Source organism: Oncorhynchus gorbuscha, unplaced genomic scaffold, assembly GCF_021184085.1.
Source record: "Oncorhynchus gorbuscha isolate QuinsamMale2020 ecotype Even-year unplaced genomic scaffold, OgorEven_v1.0 Un_scaffold_895, whole genome shotgun sequence".
Taxonomy (NCBI): Eukaryota; Metazoa; Chordata; class Actinopteri; order Salmoniformes; family Salmonidae; genus Oncorhynchus; species Oncorhynchus gorbuscha.
The window spans coordinates 146,542-160,929 of NW_025745868.1; the positions used below are offsets into that span (position 1 = coordinate 146,542).

At 43.0% G+C, this 14,388-nt stretch overlaps 1 pseudogene; it reads right to left on the bottom strand.

Annotated features, from left to right (window-relative positions):
• LOC124020745 overlaps positions 1-14,388 on the bottom strand; it is a 75,969-nt pseudogene that overhangs the window by 22,333 nt on the left and 39,248 nt on the right.

Below are 14,388 nucleotides of genomic sequence, written 5' to 3' on the forward strand. Positions count from 1 at the left end.
CAGACAAGCAAAGAGAAACAACAGTCCATCATCACTTTAAGACAAGAAGGTCAGTCACATATTATGGCAAGAACAGCTCAGACAAGCAATGAGAAACAACAGTCCATCATCACTTTAAGACAAGAAGGTCAGTCACATATTATGGCAAGAACAGCTCAGACAAGCAAAGAGAAACAACAGTCCATCATCACTTTAAGACAAGAAGGTCAGTCACATATTATGGCAAGAACAGCTCAGACAAGCAAAGAGAAACAACAGTCCATCATCACTTTAAGACAAGAAGGTCAGTCACATATTATGGCAAGAACAGCTCAGACAAGCAAAGAGAAACAACAGTCCATCATCACTTTAAGACAAGAAGGTCAGTCACATATTATGGCAAGAACAGCTCAGACAAGCAAAGAGAAACAACAGTCCATCATCACTTTAAGACAAGAAGGTCAGTCACATATTATGGCAAGAACAGCTCAGACAAGCAAAGAGAAACAACAGTCCATCATCACTTTAAGACAAGAAGGTCAGTCACATATTATGGCAAGAACAGCTCAGACAAGCAAAGAGAAACAACAGTCCATCATCACTTTAAGACAAGAAGGTCAGTCACATATTATGGCAAGAACAGCTCAGACAAGCAAAGAGAAACAACAGTCCATCATCACTTTAAGACAAGAAGGTCAGTCACATATTATGGCAAGAACAGCTCAGACAAGCAAATGAGAAACAACAGTCCATCATCACTTTAAGACAAGAAGGTCAGTCACATATTATGGCAAGAACAGCTCAGACAAGCAATGAGAAACAACAGTCCATCATCACTTTAAGACAAGAAGGTCAGTCACATATTATGGCAAGAACAGCTCAGACAAGCAAAGAGAAACAACAGTCCATCATCACTTTAAGACAAGAAGGTCAGTCACATATTATGGCAAGAACAGCTCAGACAAGCAAAGAGAAACAACAGTCCATCATCACTTTAAGACAAGAAGGTCAGTCACATATTATGGCAAGAACAGCTCAGACAAGCAAAGAGAAACAACAGTCCATCATCACTTTAAGACAAGAAGGTCAGTCACATATTATGGCAAGAACAGCTCAGACAAGCAAAGAGAAACAACAGTCCATCATCACTTTAAGACAAGAAGGTCAGTCACATATTATGGCAAGAACAGCTCAGACAAGCAAAGAGAAACAACAGTCCATCATTACTTTAAGACAAGAAGGTCAGTCACATATTATGGCAAGAACAGCTCAGACAAGCAAAGAGAAACAACAGTCCATCATCACTTTAAGACAAGAAGGTCAGTCACATATTATGGCAAGAACAGCTCAGACAAGCAAAGAGAAACAACAGTCCATCATCACTTTAAGACAAGAAGGTCAGTCACATATTATGGCAAGAACAGCTCAGACAAGCAAAGAGAAACAACAGTCCATCATCACTTTAAGACAAGAAGGTCAGTCACATATTATGGCAAGAACAGCTCAGACAAGCAAAGAGAAACAACAGTCCATCATCACTTTAAGACAAGAAGGTCAGTCACATATTATGGCAAGAACAGCTCAGACAAGCAAAGAGAAACAACAGTCCATCATCACTTTAAGACAAGAAGGTCAGTCACATATTATGGCAAGAACAGCTCAGACAAGCAATGAGAAACAACAGTCCATCATCACTTTAAGACAAGAAGGTCAGTCACATATTATGGCAAGAACAGCTCAGACAAGCAATGAGAAACAACAGTCCATCATCACTTTAAGACAAGAAGGTCAGTCACATATTATGGCAAGAACAGCTCAGACAAGCAAAGAGAAACAACAGTCCATCATCACTTTAAGACAAGAAGGTCAGTCACATATTATGGCAAGAACAGCTCAGACAAGCAAAGAGAAACAACAGTCCATCATCACTTTAAGACAAGAAGGTCAGTCACATATTATGGCAAGAACAGCTCAGACAAGCAAAGAGAAACAACAGTCCATCATCACTTTAAGACAAGAAGGTCAGTCACATATTATGGCAAGAACAGCTCAGACAAGCAAAGAGAAACAACAGTCCATCATCACTTTAAGACAAGAAGGTCAGTCACATATTATGGCAAGAACAGCTCAGACAAGCAGAGAGAAACAACAGTCCATCATCACTTTAAGACAAGAAGGTCAGTCACATATTATGGCAAGAACAGCTCAGACAAGCAAAGAGAAACAACAGTCCATCATCACTTTAAGACAAGAAGGTCAGTCACATATTATGGCAAGAACAGCTCAGACAAGCAATGAGAAACAACAGTCCATCATCACTTTAAGACAAGAAGGTCAGTCACATATTATGGCAAGAACAGCTCAGACAAGCAAAGAGAAACAACAGTCCATCATCACTTTAAGACAAGAAGGTCAGTCACATATTATGGCAAGAACAGCTCAGACAAGCAAAGAGAAACAACAGTCCATCATCACTTTAAGACAAGAAGGTCAGTCACATATTATGGCAAGAACAGCTCAGACAAGCAAAGAGAAACAACAGTCCATCATCACTTTAAGACAAGAAGGTCAGTCACATATTATGGCAAGAACAGCTCAGACAAGCAAAGAGAAACAACAGTCCATCATCACTTTAAGACATGAAGGTCAGTCACATATTATGGCAAGAACAGCTCAGACAAGCAAAGAGAAACAACAGTCCATCATTACTTTAAGACAAGAAGGTCAGTCACATATTATGGCAAGAACAGCTCAGACAAGCAAAGAGAAACAACAGTCCATCATCACTTTAAGACAAGAAGGTCAGTCACATATTATGGCAAGAACAGCTCAGACAAGCAAAGAGAAACAACAGTCCATCATCACTTTAAGACAAGAAGGTCAGTCACATATTATGGCAAGAACAGCTCAGACAAGCAATGAGAAACAACAGTCCATCATCACTTTAAGACAAGAAGGTCAGTCACATATTATGGCAAGAACAGCTCAGACAAGCAAAGAGAAACAACAGTCCATCATTACTTTAAGACAAGAAGGTCAGTCACATATTATGGCAAGAACAGCTCAGACAAGCAAAGAGAAACAACAGTCCATCATCACTTTAAGACAAGAAGGTCAGTCACATATTATGGCAAGAACAGCTCAGACAAGCAGAGAGAAACAACAGTCCATCATCACTTTAAGACAAGAAGGTCAGTCCATCATCACTTTAAGACAAGAAGGTCAGTCCATCATTACTTTAAGACATGAAGGTCAGTCCATCATCACTTTAAGACAAGAAGGTCAGTCCATCATTACTTTAAGACAAGAAGGTCAGTCCATCATCACTTTAAGACAAGAAGGTCAGTCCATCATCACTTTAAGACAAGAAGGTCAGTCCATCATCACTTTAAGACAAGAAGGTCAGTCCATCATCACTTTAAGACAAGAAGGTCAGTCCATCATCACTTTAAGACAAGAAGGTCAGTCCATCATCACTTTAAGAACAGCTCAGACAAGCAAAGAGAAACAACAGTCCATCATCACTTTAAGAACAGCTCAGACAAGCAAAGAGAAACAACAGTCCATCATCACTTTAAGAACAGCTCAGACAAGCAAAGAGAAACAACAGTCCATCATCACTTTAAGAACAGCTCAGACAAGCAGAGAGAAACAACAGTCCATCATCACTTTAAGAACAGCTCAGACAAGCAAAGAGAAACAACAGTCCATCATCACTTTAAGACAAGAAGGTCAGTCCATCATCACTTTAAGACAGGAAGGTCAGTCCATCATCACTTTAAGACAGGAAGGTCAGTCCATCATCACTTTAAGACAAGAAGGTCAGTCCATCATCACTTTAAGACAAGAAGGTCAGTCCATCATCACTTTAAGACAAGAAGGTCAGTCCATCATCACTTTAAGACAAGAAGGTCAGTCCATCATCACTTTAAGACAAGAAGGTCAGTCCATCATCACTTTAAGACAAGAAGGTCAGTCCATCATCACTTTAAGAACAAGAAGCAAAGAGAAACAACAGTCCATCATCACTTTAAGAACAGCTCAGACAAGCAAAGAGAAACAACAGTCCATCATCACTTTAAGAACAGCTCAGACAAGCAAAGAGAAACAACAGTCCATCATCACTTTAAGAACAGCTCAGACAAGCAGAGAGAAACAACAGTCCATCATCACTTTAAGAACAGCTCAGACAAGCAAAGAGAAACAACAGTCCATCATCACTTTAAGAACAGCTCAGACAAGCAAAGAGAAACAACAGTCCATCATCACTTTAAGAACAGCTCAGACAAGCAGAGAGAAACAACAGTCCATCATCACTTTAAGAACAGCTCAGACAAGCAAAGAGAAACAACAGTCCATCATCACTTTAAGACAGGAAGGTCAGTCCATCATCACTTTAAGACAGGAAGGTCAGTCCATCATCACTTTAAGACAGGAAGGTCAGTCCATCATCACTTTAAGACAAGAAGGTCAGTCCATCATCACTTTAAGACAGGAAGGTCAGTCCATCATCACTTTAAGACAGGAAGGTCAGTCCATCATCACTTTAAGACAGGAAGGTCAGTCCATCATCACTTTAAGACAGGAAGGTCAGTCCATACGGAACATTTCAAGTTTAAAGTTTCTTCAAGTCGCAAAAAAATCTTTATTTGATGAAACTGGCTCTCATGAGTTCTCACATTTTGTCCAGGAAGTTGTCTAAAGGGGATTGAATGTGTTGTTGCCTAATAGCTAGTTGGTAAATTTCCACACTACTTTCCTTCCATCTATAGTATTTCTTAATGTTACTCAGTTCATTTGGCTTTGGTGCCTCATGATTAAGTATAGCTCTGTTCAAGTAGACTTTTATTTTGCTGTGGTCTGATAGAGGTGTCAGTGGTCTGACTGTGGTCTTATAGGGGTGTCAGTGGTCTGACTGTGGTCTGATAGGGGTGTCAGTGGTCTGACTGTGGTCTGATAGGGGTGTCAGTGGGCTGACTGTGGTCTGATAGAGGTGTCAGTGGGCTGACTGTGGTCTGATAGAGGTGTCAGTGGGCTGACTGTGGTCTGATAGGGGTGTCAGTGGGCTGACTGTGGTCTGATAGGGGTGTCAGTGGACTGACTGTGAACTCTCTGAGAGACTCTGGGTTGAGGTCTGCCTAGAGATGAGCTATAGGTGTACCTATCATGGGAGTCCCCTCGAAGCCTACCATTGACTATGTACATACCCAGGATGTGACAGAGCTATAGGTGTACCTACCTTAAGAGTCCCCTCGAAGCCTACCATTGACTATGTACATACCCAGGATGTAACAGAGCTATAGGTGTACCTACAATAGGAGTCCCCTCGAAGCCTACCATTGACTATGTACATACCCAGCGTGCGACAGAGCTGCAGGAGTTGTGACTCATTTTTGTTGGTTATGTTGTTGTAGTTGTGCCTAGGGGGGCATATGTGGGAGGGGATGCTGTCACCTCCAGGTAGATGTTTGTCCCCCTGTGTGCTGAGGGTGTCAGGTTCTGGTCCAGTTCTAGCATTTAGGTCGCCACAGACTAGTACATGTCCCTGGGCCTGGAAATGATTGATTTCGCCCTCCAGGATGGAGAAGCTGTCTTCATTAAAGTATAGGGATTCTAGTGGGGGGGATATAGGAAGCACACAGGAGGACATTTTTCTCTGTTGAGATCATTTACTTTTGAATTTGAAGCCAAATGTTCCTGTTTTGCTCAATACCAAATCTCTCTCTCTCTCTCTGTTTCTGTGTGTGTGTGTGAACTCACTGGGTTCAGAAGGACAGTAAGGAGTTAACTCACTGGGTTCAGTAGGACAGTAAGGAGTTAACTCACTGGGTTCAGTAGGACAGTAAGGAGTTAACTCACTGGGTTCAGTAGGACAGTAAGGAGTTAACTCACTGGGTTCAGAAGGACAGTAAGGAGTTAACTCACTGGGTTCAGCAGGACAGTAAGGAGTTAACTCACTGGGTTCAGCAGGACAGTAAGGAGTTAACTCACTGGGTTCAGTAGGACAGTAAGGAGTTAACTCACTGGGTTTAGCAGGACAGTAAGGAGTTAACTCACTGGGTTCATAAGGTTCATAAGGACAATAAGGAGTTAACTCACTGGGTTCAGTAGGACAGTAAGGAGTTAACTCACTGGGTTCAGTAGGACAGTAAGGAGTTAACTCACTGGGTTCAGTAGGACAGTAAGGAGTTAACTCACTGGGTTCAGTAGGACAGTAAGGAGTTAACTCACTGGGTTCAGTAGGACAGTAAGGAGTTAACTCACTGGGTTCAGTAGGACAGTAAGGAGTTAACTCACTGGGTTCAGTAGGACAGTAAGGAGTTAACTCACTGGGTTCAGTAGGACAGTAAGGAGTTAACTCACTGGGTTCAGTAGGACAGTAAGGAGTTAACTCACTGGGTTCAGTAGGACAGTAAGGAGTTAACTCACTGGGTTCAGTAGGACAGTAAGGAGTTAACTCACTGGGTTCAGTAGGACAGTAAGGAGTTAACTCACTGGGTTCAGTAGGACAGTAAGGAGTTAACTCACTGGGTTCAGTAGGACAGTAAGGAGTTAACTCACTGGGTTCAGCAGGACAGTAAGGAGTTAACTCACTGGGTTCAGAAGGACAGTAAGGAGTTAACTCACTGGGTTTAGGACAGTAAGGAGTTAACTCACTGGGTTCAGCAGGACAGTAAGGAGTTAACTCACTGGGTTCAGCAGGACAGTAAGGAGTTAACTCACTGGGTTCAGTAGGACAGTAAGGAGTTAACTCACTGGGTTCAGTAGGACAGTAAGGAGTTAACTCACTGGGTTCAGTAGGACAGTAAGGAGTTAACTCACTGGGTTCAGTAGGACAGTAAGGAGTTAACTCACTGGGTTCAGTAGGACAGTAAGGAGTTAACTCACTGGGTTCAGCAGGACAGTAAGGAGTTAACTCACTGGGTTCAGCAGGACAGTAAGGAGTTAACTCACTGGGTTCAGTAGGACAGTAAGGAGTTAACTCACTGGGTTCAGCAGGACAGTAAGGAACAGTTCTCCTCCCATGATGCTGTTGTCCAGTTCTTTAGGTCCTCCCGGATAGTCCTTATAGTAAATGGTGTGTGTGAACAACCCACACGTCTGACGCGGCAGCACCTAAACACACACACACACACACACACACACACACACACACACACACACACACACACACACACACACACACACACACACACACACACACACACACACACACACACACACACACACACACACACACACACACACACACACACACACACACACACACACACACACACACACACACACACAATTGTAAATTAGGTGAGGAGAGGGAGAGGGACAGGGAGAGGAGAGGAGAGGAGAGGAGTGGAGAGGACAGGACACAGGAGACACACAGACACACAGACACACAGACAGGAGAGGAGAGGAGAGGAGAATTGGAAATTAGGTGAGGAGAGGGAGAGGGACAGGGAGAGGAGAGGAGAGGAGAGGAGAGGAGAGGAGAGGAGAGATAGACTAACTTCAGTTAGTGCTAAATACGGCTGCTAGAATCCTGACTAGAACCAAAACATTTGATCATATTACTCCAGTGCTAGCCTCCCTACACTGGCTTCCTGTCAAAGCAAGGGCTGATTTCAGGGTTTTACTGCTAACCTACAAGGCGTTACATGGGCTTGCTCCTACCTATCTCTCTGATTTGGTCCTGCCATACATACCTACACGTACGCTACGGTCACAAGACGCAGGCCTCCTAATTGTCCCTAGAATTTCTAAGCAAACAGCTGGAGGCAGGGCTTTCTCCTATAGAGATCCATTTTTATGGAACGGTCTGCCTACCCATGTGAGATACGCAGTCTCGGTCTCAACCTTTAAGTCTTTACTGAAGACTCATCTCTTCAGTGGGTCATATGATTGAGTGTAGTCTGGCCCAGGAGTGTGAAGGTGAATGGAAAGGCTCTGGAGCAACAAACCGCCCTTGCTGTCTCTGCCGGGCCGGTTCCCCTCTTTCCACTGGGATTCTCTGCCTCTAACCCTATTACAGGGGCTGAGTCACTGGCTTACTGGTGCTCTTCAAAACCATCCCTAGGAGGGGTGCATCACTTGAGTGGGTAGAGTCACTGACGTGATCTTCCTGTCTGGGTTGGCGCCCCCCCTTGGGTTGTGCTGTTGCGGAGATCTTTGTGGGCTATACTCGGGCCTTGTCTCAGGATGGAAAGTTGGTGGTTGAAGATATCCCTCTAGTGGTGTGGGGCTGCGCTTTGGCAAAGTGGGTGGGGTTATATCCTTCCTGTTTGGCCCTGTCCGGGGGTATCATTGGATGGGGCCACAGTGTCTCCTGACCCCTCCTGTCTCAGCCTCCAGTATTTATGGTGCAGTAGTTTATGTGTCGGGGGGCTAGGGTCAGTTTGTTATATCTGGAGTACTTCTCCTGTCCTATTCGGTGTCCTGTGTGAATTTAAGTATGCTCTCTCTAATTCTCTCTTTCTTTCTCTCTCTCGGAGGACCTGAGCCTTAGGACCGTGCCCCAGGACTACCTGGCATGATGACTCCTTGCTGTCCCCAGTCCACCTGGCTGTGCTGCTGCTCCAGTTTCAACTGTTCTGCTGTTTTCAACTCTCTAGAGACAGCAGGAGTGGTAGAGATACTCTTAATGATCGATCGATTGTCTTGCTGAAAGGTGAATTCATCTCCCAGTGTCTGGTGGAAAGCAGACTGAACCAGGTTATTGTCCTGCTGAAAGGTGAATTCATCTCCCAGTGTCTGGTGGAAAGCAGACTGAACCAGGTTATTGTCCTGCTGAAAGGTGAATTCATCTCCCAGTGTCTGGTGGAAAGCAGACTGAACCAGGTTATTGTCCTGCTGAAAGGTGAATTCATCTCCCAGTGTCTGGTGGAAAGCAGACTGAACCAGGTTATTGTCCAGCTGAAAGGTGAATTCATCTCCCAGTGTCTGGTGGAAAGCAGACTGAACCAGGTTTTCCCCTAGGATTTGGCTCCATTCTGTTCTTTTTTATCCTGAAAAACTCTCCAGTCCTTAACGATGACAAGCATACCCCATACCATGATGCAGCCACCACTATGCTTGAAAATATGGAGAGTGATACTCAGTAATGTGTTGTATTGCATTTGTCCTAAACATAACACTTTGTATTCAGGACAAAAAGTTAATTGCTTTGTAACATTTCTTGTATAAATTTATTGACTTGTTGCAAACAGGATGCATGTTTTGGAATAGTTGTACTCTGTACAGGCTTCCTTCTTTTCACTCTGTCATTTAGGTCAGTATTGTGGAGTAACTACAATGTTGTAGTTACTCAGTTTTCTCAGTTTTCTCCCATCACAGCCATTAAACTCTGTTACTGTTTTAAAGTCACCATTGGTCTCATGGTTAAATCTCTGAGCGGTTTCCTTCCTCTCCGGCAACTGAGTTAGGAAGGACGCCTGTATCTTTGCAGTGACTAGGTGTATTGATACACCATCCAAAGTGTAATTAATAACTTCACCAAGCTTTTTTCATTTTTACCCATCTACCAATAGGTATCCTTCTTTTTTCATTTTTACCCATCTACCAATAGGTGTCCTTCTTTGCAAGGTATGGAAAACCTCCCTGGTCTTTGTGCTTTAAACTGTGTTTGAAATTCACTCTTCGACTGAGGGACCTCACAGATAATTGTATGTGAAGGGGGTACAGAGATGAGGTCGTAATTCAAATATAATGTTAAACACTATAATTGCATACAGATTGAGTCCATGACTCTTATAATGTGACTTTTTAAGCATATCTTCACTCTTGAACTTATTGAGTCTGAGTGTTCTGAGCATTCTAAATGTTCAGAGTGTTCTAAATGTTCAGAGTGTTCTAGATGTTCCGAGTGTTCAAAATGTTCTGAGTGTTCTAAATGTTCCGAGTGTTCTAAATGTTCCGAGTGTTCTAGATGTTCAGAGTGTTCTAAATGTTCAGAGTGTTCTAGATGTTCGAGTGTTCTAAATGTTCAGAGTGTTCTAGATGTTCGAGTGTTCTAGATGTTCAGAGTGTTCTAAATGTTCAGAGTGTTCTAGATGTTCGAGTGTTCTAAATGTTCAGAGTGTTCTAGATGTTCGAGTGTTCTAAATGTTCAGAGTGTTCTAAATGTTCAGAGTGTTCTAGATGTTCCGAGTGTTCTAAATGTTCAGAGTGTTCTAAATGGTCCGAGTGTTCTAGATGTTCGAGTGTTCTAAATGTTCTGAGTGTTCTAAATGGTCCAAGTGTTCTAAATGGTTCGAGCGTTCATAACAAAGGGGTTGAATACTTAATGATTCAAACTTTTCACCTTTTTCAGTTTTTATTAATTTAGAAAAATTTGGAAAAACATAATTACACTTTGAGATTATGGGGTATTGTGTGTAGGCCAGTAATAAAATCCATTTCAAATAATCCATTTCAAATAATTCTGTATAGAATAAGGCTGTAACGCAACAACGTGGAAAAAGTCAAGGGGTGTGAATTCTTTCTGACGGTACCATTGTGTTTCCTCACCATAATATCATTGTGTATGAATCCTTTGCGGTATCTAGCTGGTTTGAGGTGAGGGTATTCCTCAGTAGATGTAACCCTGATGTTCCACACCTTCCTCCACGTCTCATACAGCTGGAGATGAACAGGGTAGACTCCTGAATGGTGGGGTGCAACAGCATAACCCTGGTCTACTGGAATACCATGATCCTACAGGGGAGAGAGAAAGAGACATAGGGAGAGAGAGACATAGAGAGAGAGAGAGAAGAGAGAGAGAGAGAAGAGAGAGAGAGAGAGAGAGAGAGAGAGAGAGAGAGAGAGAGAGAGAGAGAGAGAGAGAGAGAGAGAGAGAGAGAGAGAGAGAGAGAGAGAGAGAGAGAGAGAGAGAGACATAGAGAGAGAGAGAGAGACATAGAGAGAGAGAGAGACAGAGAGAGAGAGAGAGAGAGAGAGAGAGAGAGAGAGAGAGAGAGAGAGAGAGAGAGAGAGAGAGAGAGAGAGAGAGAGATTAACAAGACTCGGGAATGGTGGGGTGCAACAGCATAACCCTGGTCTACTGGAATACCATGATCCTACAGGGGAGAGAGAGACAGAGAGAGAGAGAGAGAGAGAGAGAGAGAGAGAGAGAGAGAGAGAGAGAGAGAGAGAGAGAGAGAGAGAGAGAGAGAGAGAGACATAGAGAGAGAGAGACATAGAGAGAGAGAGAGACATAGAGAGAGAGACATAGAGAGAGAGAGAGAGAGACATAGTGAGAGAGAGACAGAGAGAGAGAGAGAGAGACATAGTGAGAGAGAGACAGAGAGAGAGAGAGAGAGAGAGAGAGAGAGAGAGAGAGACATAGAGAGAGAGAGAGAGACATAGAGAGAGAGAGAGAGAGAGAGAGAGAGAGAGAGAGAGAGAGAGAGAGAGACATAGAGAGAGAGAGAGATTAACAAGACTCGGGAATGGTGGGGTGCAACAGCATAACCCTGGTCTACTGGAATACCATGATCCTACAGGGGACAGAGAGAGATACATAGAGAGAGAGACATAGAGAGAGAGAGACATAGAGAGAGAGAGAGAGAGACATAGAGAGAGAGATATATATAGAGAGAGAGAGACATAGAGAGAGAGAGAGACAGAGAGAGAGAGAGACAGAGAGACATAGAGAGAGAGAGAGAGAGAGAGAGAGAGAGAGAGAGAGAGAGAGAGAGAGAGAGAGAGAGAGAGAGAGAGAGAGACATAGAGAGAGAGACATAGAGAGAGAGAGACAGAGAGACAGAGAGAGAGAGAGAACGAGAGAGAGAGACAGAGAGACAGAGAGAGAGACAAAGAGAGGGAGAATCACATCACCGTGGATTTTGATGAGTTTTATTCTGTTTGAAATTGACAATAAAAAGCTGTTAAAGTCTGATTACCACTAATAATTTACACACCAGGGTGTGTGTGTGTGTGTGTGTGTGTGTGTGTGTGTGTGTGTGTGTGTGTGTGTGTGTGTGTGTGTGTGTGTGTGTGTGTGTGTGTGTGTGTGTGTGTGTGTGTGTGTGTGTGTCTCACCAGAGCGAAGTCCTTGTTAAGGACCATCTGCTCCAGCAGAGAGGTGAGGTTGTTGAAGAGGTGTGGCTGCATGTGGCTGTACATGTGAGGGAACCACCAGAACTCTGATACAGAACCGAGCAGCACATCATCCCCCTCATCCTCTTCATCTGTACCTGGAAACCACTCAGACACACACACACACACACACACACACACACACACACACACACACACACACACACACACACACACACACACACACACACACACACACACACACACACACACACACACACACACACACACACACACAGTAGTTATATGACTGGTTCTGACTGGTTCTGTCAGTAGTTATATGACTGGTTCTGACAGTAGTTATATGACTGGTTCTGACTGGTTCTGACAGTAGTTATATGACTGGTTCTGACTGGTTCTGTCAGTAGTTATATGACTGGTTCTGACTGGTTCTGTCAGTAGTTATATGACTGGTTCTGTCAGTAGTTATATGAGTGGTTCTGACTGGTTCTGTCAGTAGTTATATGACTGGTTCTGACTGGTTCTGTCAGTAGTTATATGACTGGTTCTGACTGGTTCTGACTGGTTCTGTCAGTAGTTATATGACTGGTTCTGACTGGTTCTGACAGTAGTTATATGACTGGTTCTGACTGGTTCTGACAGTAGTTATATGACTGGTTCTGACTGGTTCTGACAGTAGTTATATGACTGGTTCTGTCAGTAGTTATATGACTGGTTCTGACTGGTTCTGACAGTAGTTATATGACTGGTTCTGTCAGTAGTTATATGACTGGTTCTGACTGGTTCTGACTGGTTCTGACAGTAGTTATATGACTGGTTCTGTCAGTAGTTATATGACTGGTTCTGACTGGTTCTGACTGGTTCTGACAGTAGTTATATGACTGGTTCTGTCAGTAGTTATATGACTGGTTATGACTGGTTCTGACTGGTTCTGACAGTAGTTATATGACTGGTTCTGTCAGTAGTTATATGACTGGTTCTGACTGGTTCTGACAGTAGTTATATGACTGGTTCTGACTGGTTCTGACAGTAGTTATATGACTGGTTCTGTCAGTAGTTATATGACTGGTTCTGACAGTAGTTATATGACTGGTTCTGACTGGTTCTGACAGTAGTTATATGACTGGTTCTGTCAGTAGTTATATGAGTGGTTCTGACTGGTTCTGTCAGTAGTTATATGACTGGTTCTGACAGTAGTTATATGACTGGTTCTGACTGGTTCTGACTGGTTCTGACTGGTTCTGTCAGTAGTTATATGACTGGTTCTGTCAGTAGTTATATGACTGGTTCTGACTGGTTCTGACTGGTTCTGACAGTAGTTATATGACTGGTTCTGTCTGGTTCTGTCAGTAGTTATATGACTGGTTCTGACTGGTTCTGTCAGTAGTTATATGACTGGTTCTGACTGGTTCTGACAGTAGTTATATGACTGGTTCTGACAGTAGTTATATGACTGGTTCTGACTGGTTCTGTCAGTAGTTATATGACTGGTTCTGACTGGTTCTGACAGTAGTTATATGACTGGTTCTGTCAGTAGTTATATGACTGGTTCTGTCTGGTTCTGACTGGTTCTGTCAGTAGTTATATGACTGGTTCTGACAGTAGTTATATGACTGGTTCTGACTGGTTCTGTCAGTAGTTATATGACTGGTTCTGTCAGTAGTTATATGACTGGTTCTGTCTGGTTCTGTCAGTAGTTATATGACTGGTTCTGTCTGGTTCTGTCAGTAGTTATATGACTGGTTCTGACTGGTTCTGTCAGTAGTTATATGACTGGTTCTGACAGTAGTTATATGACTGGTTCTGACTGGTTCTGTCAGTAGTTATATGACTGGTTCTGACAGTAGTTATATGACTGGTTCTGACTGGTTCTGACAGTAGTTATATGACTGGTTCTGACTGGTTCTGTCAGTAGTTATATGACTGGTTCTGACTGGTTCTGACAGTAGTTATATGACTGGTTCTGTCAGTAGTTATATGACTGGTTCTGACTGGTTCTGACAGTAGTTATATGACTGGTTCTGACTGGTTCTGTCAGTAGTTATATGACTGGTTCTGACTGGTTCTGACAGTAGTTATATGACTGATTCTGACTGGTTCTGACAGTAGTTATATGACTGGTTCTGTCAGTAGTTATATGACTGGTTCTGACTGGTTCTGTCAGTAGTTATATGACTGGTTCTGACTGGTTCTGACAGTAGTTATATGACTGGTAACTGTCTCTATATAATTACTGTCCTTAATATGATAGAACATTGTAACATTGTACTGTACCTGTATGGTAGAACTTTCCAGAGAAGCCCAGATTAAAGGTGAAGTTGGTGATTTGAGATCTCAGCTGGTTCTGAGTGTCCAGGAGGGCCTGGAGAAAGAGAGAGA